The following is a 6000-nucleotide window of genomic DNA, read 5'->3' on the forward strand; positions in this document are numbered from 1 at the left end:
TAATGCTGTTTGGTAAAATTTAAGCTGGGTGCGGTAGCAGATAACCTTCAATCTCCGTGCTCCTGAGGCAGGAAAGCAGGGAGGATCACTTTGCAGTGGTCCAGGCTAGTCAGGCCCTACATAGTTGAGACACTGTCTCAAAAAGCAAACAAACAAAAAAAACCCCAACAACTTGGAACATTTATTCATTTATTTATTTATTTTGGTTTTTCAAGACAGGGTTTCCCTGGCTGTCCTGGAACTCACTCTGTAGACCAGGCTGGCCTTGAACTCAGAAATCCGCCTGCCTCTGCCTCCCAAGTGCTGGGATTAAAGGCATGGGCTACCACTGCCCGGTGGAACATTTTTTTAAAAAAAGATTTATTCATTTTATGTATGAGTACACTGTAGCTGTCCTCAGATGTACCAGAAGAGGGCATCGGATCTGATCCCATTATAGATGGCTGTGAGCAACCATGTGGCTGCTGGGAATTGAACTCAGGACCTCTGGAAGAACAGTCGGTGCTCCTAACTGCTGAGCCTTCTTTCCAGCCCATTTTAGAACATTTTTTATGAGATCTGTAGAAATGTTCAAACTAGTACTAATCCATCCAAATACAGATCAATGTGAAATGTTGATTAAACAATACATTTAACAGCTTATACAGCTTTTGAGCTCAGAGCTAGCACTCATGATGATGACATAATGTACACTATGGTTGGTTCTATTTTTTTCCATTAATCACTACATCCTAATCACCTGCTTCCCGTCCCCCCTCACACCCCGTCTCTCTTGAGTTGTCCTTTCTGTCAGGTAAGTGATAGTTGTCAACTTCACGTGGTGTTTTACTTAATTTGTGTGTGTGTGTGTGTGTGTGTGTGTGTTTTGTATTGAGGTGTGCCACAGTCCACATGTGAAAGAGGGCAATTCGTAGAGGACAACTTGAAGGGGTAGGCTCTTTACCATGTAGGTCCTGGCAGCAAATGCCCTACCTACTTACCCAACCCCAGCTTGCTTCTCTCTTGTACTTATTTTTTCTTTTCTTTTTTTTTTTTGAGACAAGGTTTCTCTACTTTGGCTGTCCTGGAATTCCATCTGTAGACTGGCCTTGAACTCAGAGTTCCGACTACCTCTGCCTCCTGAGTGCTGGGANTAAAGGCATATGCCACCGCGACTGGCTTAGATGGATGATTTTAATACTACCATGACCACTAGTAGACATGCAGCAGTAGTTAGCTGAGTTTTGTCTCCACAATATTGGAACCTTGTTACTTTCCTGCTTCATTCAGGCAAGTTCTACCTTTAGTTAAACTTAGTTATAGCTAACACATTACTTTGGATTTTATAATTACCTGGAGCTGGGAGGTCACTAAATGAATTTCTCTATCATGTATTTCTGTGGTTGAAGACTTGAGATAGCTTACCTCAGAAGCATTAAGCAATCCTTTAAGATTCTTTGAGGGACTATGAAATACTGTTAGATTAAGATGGATACCATAGGTCCTGTTTTTAACTTTGAAGTGGAATTATGTATTTTCTATTTCTATGGAGCTGGAGTTACAGTTGTCAGCCATTCTGGGAAGTACTCTTAACGGAAGAGTCGTTTTCTCAGGTTCAGATGTTAATGGTGTTACCTGGTGACCACTTCATTAAGGATATGTTGATCCCATGTTGAAGCAATTTAGTGTTTAGTATTTGCTGAATTCCCAGCAAACTTGAAAACTTTCTAAATACATTGCCTTATAATTGTTCATTCAATATAGTAATCATGAAAAGAATATTAATATGCTCGAGCATTCAGGGAATAGAGGATGCAGGCAAAGGTGGCATTTTAATGAGGCCGTGAGTGACGGATAAACCAGTGTCTAGATTACCTAGAGGAATAGCTGACTTGCTATTCTGATTCTCTCTAGCTCATTTTCTGGTTCCTCCCATTGAGTGATTTTATTTATTTTTTTTTAGTTCCATGACAATCGTATTGAGGGAAAATGTGTCCCAATTGGCCAAATGTACGTGAATAGTGATATTTTAGCTCAACACCAATCATTTTGCACCTATTACTCAGTTTGCTGATATTTGGGACCACACTTACAAGTTGCCTTAGTTACTCTTTAAAAATTAATTTTAAGATTTCACTCTCTCTGTTCCCACATGTTCCCAGCTGGCCTTTCTTCCTGTCTTTGTTGCCCTCCCTTTCACTGCCTCTACCCCTCTTCTAAGTCCTTTCCTTCCACCACAATGAATCTTTATACTAAAAAAAATTTTTTTTTTAGAAAATTATGTGCACATGTGGGTGTAAGTGACCGCAGTTCATAAGAGGGTACTAGGTCCCCTCTTACAGGAGGGCACGGAGTTACAAGTTGTTGCGAACTATCCATTATTGTACTGAGAATTCTGGAGTTTTGTTTTTTTTAGTCAACACAGAAATATAGGAATGTGTTTTAAGTTTTAATCCCAGGCGTGGGCTATGGGGCTGCTTCGAACTATCCACAGCAGCTGTGCATGATTTGCCTGGCGCTCTAACAGAAGCATGGTTTTGCCGGCTGCAGACAGTTTCTGCGATTGTGTGACATTTGGCATTCTGGGTATATACATGCTAGTGCCCTGATTGGTTTGTGTTTGAAGGTCTTTCAGGAGGTTTGGTTTTGGTTTGTTAGTAGTTGTGCTCAAAGAAGAAATAAGAAAGAAATTGGTTCCAGGGATTTCTATCTCTCCCCCTGCATCCTTTCTCTCCTATATAGTGATAGGTGGTGAAACGGGGTTTGGTGGGTTGGAGGGATGATGAAGGATGGGGAAATGAAGAGCCCACAGAGTAACAACCCAGCTGCACGTTATCACATTGTGGATTCAGGGATCTGAACTTGGGTCCTCTACAAGAACAGTACGTCCTCTTAACCATTGATCCATCACTCCAGTCCATTTTTATTTATTTTACATGTATTTATTTGTGGGTGTGCTCTATGTACTACCTCAAGCGTAAAGACCAGAGGACAATTTGGGACAATTTGTGGGAGTCCTCTCCCTCCACCAGGGATGGAACTCACGCCCGCGGATTTGGTGGTAAGCATCTTCTTGCAGGGGATTAAACTCAAGGAATTGCCAACCCCGTTGAATTATGTCGTTATGCTTTATTTGAGAAAATTGTGTGTGTGAGTGTGTGTACCACATCATTTATGTGGGTTTAGAGTGCAGTTTACAGCAGCAGTCTATCGTATGGGTAGATTTATTTTTTTGTGTATGGGTGTTTTGTTTGCATGGACATCTGTGCACAAGTAGGCAGTGCCTTAGAAGGCCAGAAGAGGGCATCAATTCCCTGGACCAGCTGTTGTGAGCTGCCTTACATGGTCTGAAAGAGGAGTCATTAATGCTCTTAAATATTGAGCTATCTCTTCAGCCTGGACAAAAAGTTTTCTTTGAGACAGTCCAGTGCGTGGTTCGGCCAAGATGAGTTAGGCACTTGCAGTCGCCTAGGCTCCCAACCCCAGTGCCTAAGGCAAACTCAACAAAAAAAGGGGGGAAAGTACTTGAATAGTGAGGGCTCGCCATAAACCACCCAGAGATTGTCCTTGCCAGCATAAAATATCATAGACCTGGCAAACCATGTTTACTTATTAAACTAACTCATCTTGGCCGAGGATGCATGAGTGCACCAGGGGGCGCAACGAGCTCCCGGCGCGTGCTCCCTTTCACGTGACGTGGACCATTTCCCTAGTCCGCCCAGCTTCCGGGCCCTGGCATCGGCCGGAAGTGGGGGCCTCAGAGGAGGGCGGGGCGAACGCTGTGGGCTGGGGAGGCTGGGGAGGCTGGGGAGGCTGGGGCTGGGAAAGCCATCGAGGGAGGAGCTGCCGCCGCCTGCGCCCAGACTCTTCTGTGTGTGCGAGCGCGGAGGCTGTGTGCTGGTCGATCGCTGCCGCCCTGCGCCCTGCGGAGCTCCAGAGCTCGAACCCCAGCCTTGGAAACCCAGGTGAGTCCCACAGCGGCTTCCCATCGGCGACTTCACTCTTTTGTCAGTTGTCTGTACGGTCTAGGATGGTGAGAAGGTCACCACTTTAAGCTGGGGCAATCTACAAACTCCTTCACAACTCACATATTTAACCACACTTAGGCTTTACCCTCTTAACCAGGGCAGAGAAAGGAGGCTGGGTCCTGACCTGTGTCACTTTTTTTTTTTTTTTACTCTCCTGGAGAGAGCATTTTAATCATCTGTGGCCTGTGCTAATTGTGGACACGAGAAGGTCCTAACCGCGCACTAGACTTCTTGTGGACTGGGATCTTTGATTAATGACATCTCTTTCTACTTTAGAAAATGAGGTTCCGAAGATCACCATCACTGACTAAATATTTTTCTTAAACGGGGTATTTGGCTTCTTGTTACGCTCTGGGAGCTTAAACTAAACGGAGGCTCGCTACCCCTTTTTATTCTTTGTGCTCCATTTCCAGGAAAGTTACAGCCATCCCTGTCCCACCCTGCGCGGCTTTTCTGAGGCTCCTCTGTCCCTTTCTCCTTCTTCCTCCCTCTTTTCAGTGCTGGGGGTTGAATTCAGTGCCTCCCACATGCTGGATTGTATCTTCCTTTTGACTCTTTTTGTTGTAGATGCTGAGGTTATTTTAAACTCGGACAACACTCATGCTTTTACAAGCCAATATTTTTCTAGGATCTGAACTTTGTTTTAATTATAGCCTCATTACTTAGTAATACGGCTTTGCGTTGAGACAGTGTGTGCAGAACATTGAATTAGGTGTGATATTGAAGTGAGAGAGATGGGGTGATGTCAAATTAAGACAGTTCTTGGACTCAAAAGAGTTTGCAATCAACTGAATCAAATTTGCCCATGAAGACTGTGGGTTCTAGCAATTAATTGAATAAAGAACCTAGATTTTTCTACTATCGTTCTTAAAGAGAGATTATTTTGAACTGAGAGGTTTTAGTTTTTTTAACTTTTTAAATTTTCACTTTCTTGTATCTATGGTAACGAAGGGTTTGTTGTACTTGAGTGTCCCACAATGAAGTAGGAAAGGAACACACAGTCACCTAGTCATTTAAAATCTCAGTAACATATATTACAACCAGGAAGTTTATAAAGGTGTACGGGAAGAAGCATTGGAGCTCTGTCTGAAAAAGTGAACAGGACTTAGCTCTGTAGGGGTGGAGGAATGGGGGGATAGTCCAGGCCCAGAAATACTGGTAAGATCACTGTACATACACATCTCTATTTCTAACAACCACACCTTTCAAGATTTCAAGAGGGAACAAAAAGAATAAGGTCTGTGGAGGTAGTTTGGTGGTAGAGTGTTATCCTTCCATGGGCAAGGCCCTGGGTTCTATCGCTGACACCTTGAAATACAATCAGAACATAAAAGGAGTCATGAAGGATAGTCATAGAACTGACTGTTAACCCACCAAAAGCCTATATGTAGAAAAAAAATGGAAATGATAAACACAGTTAGTATATGAGGCTTAATGGGAATATAACCTGCAATGTAAAAGACACTCAAGTAAGTAGGCAGCGTTCCTGTATGGGGAGCTTGTTGTTTCTTTGTTGAGTCTCAATCAGTTTTTAATTCTGATTGAGTATCGTGTCCTAGTTTTAAAAATGTCAACTGGGTGTGGTGGTGTCCAGCTTTGATCCCAGCAGTGGGGAGGCAGAGGTTGGCAGATCTCTTGAGTGCAAGACCAGCCTGGTGTACAGATTGAGTTCCAGAACAGCCAGGGATACACCGAAAAACCCTGTCTTGAGAAACCCTGTCTCAAAAAACAAAAAAGAAAAAACAAAACAAAACAAAAAAACCCGAAAAAAGATGGCAATAAATAACAATTTTTAAAGTCTAAAGTTGTTCCAGTTTCCCCTCAAGGAGTCCTTGCATTTCTTCTCCAAATTGATTTCTCTTTCTGTCTTGGTAATGTAATAGAAACTCTTCTACCCAGTCTTAGATCTCGATTTGTGGCCCCTAGTCAGGTTAAACAGTTTTTTTCTGAAGGATAGGTTAACATCTTTGTTTCTTTTTTTTTTTTTTTTTTT

The 6000-nt window shown here is 42.8% G+C and overlaps 1 protein-coding gene across 2 annotated transcripts in view; it reads left to right on the forward strand.

Annotated features, from left to right (window-relative positions):
* Positions 1-3821: 3821 nt before the first annotated feature.
* Positions 3822-6000, forward strand: part of Atp7a (ATPase copper transporting alpha) — a 104398-nt gene continuing 102219 nt past the window's right edge. For both annotated transcript variants that reach the window (XM_021187687.2, XM_029534148.1), the window contains exon 1: positions 3822-3944. The gene's annotated coding sequence lies outside the window, so the exon portion shown is untranslated. The remainder of the gene's footprint in view (positions 3945-6000) is intronic.

Source organism: Mus pahari, chromosome X (genome assembly GCF_900095145.1).
Source record: "Mus pahari chromosome X, PAHARI_EIJ_v1.1, whole genome shotgun sequence".
NCBI lineage: Eukaryota > Metazoa > Chordata > Mammalia > Rodentia > Muridae > Mus > Mus pahari.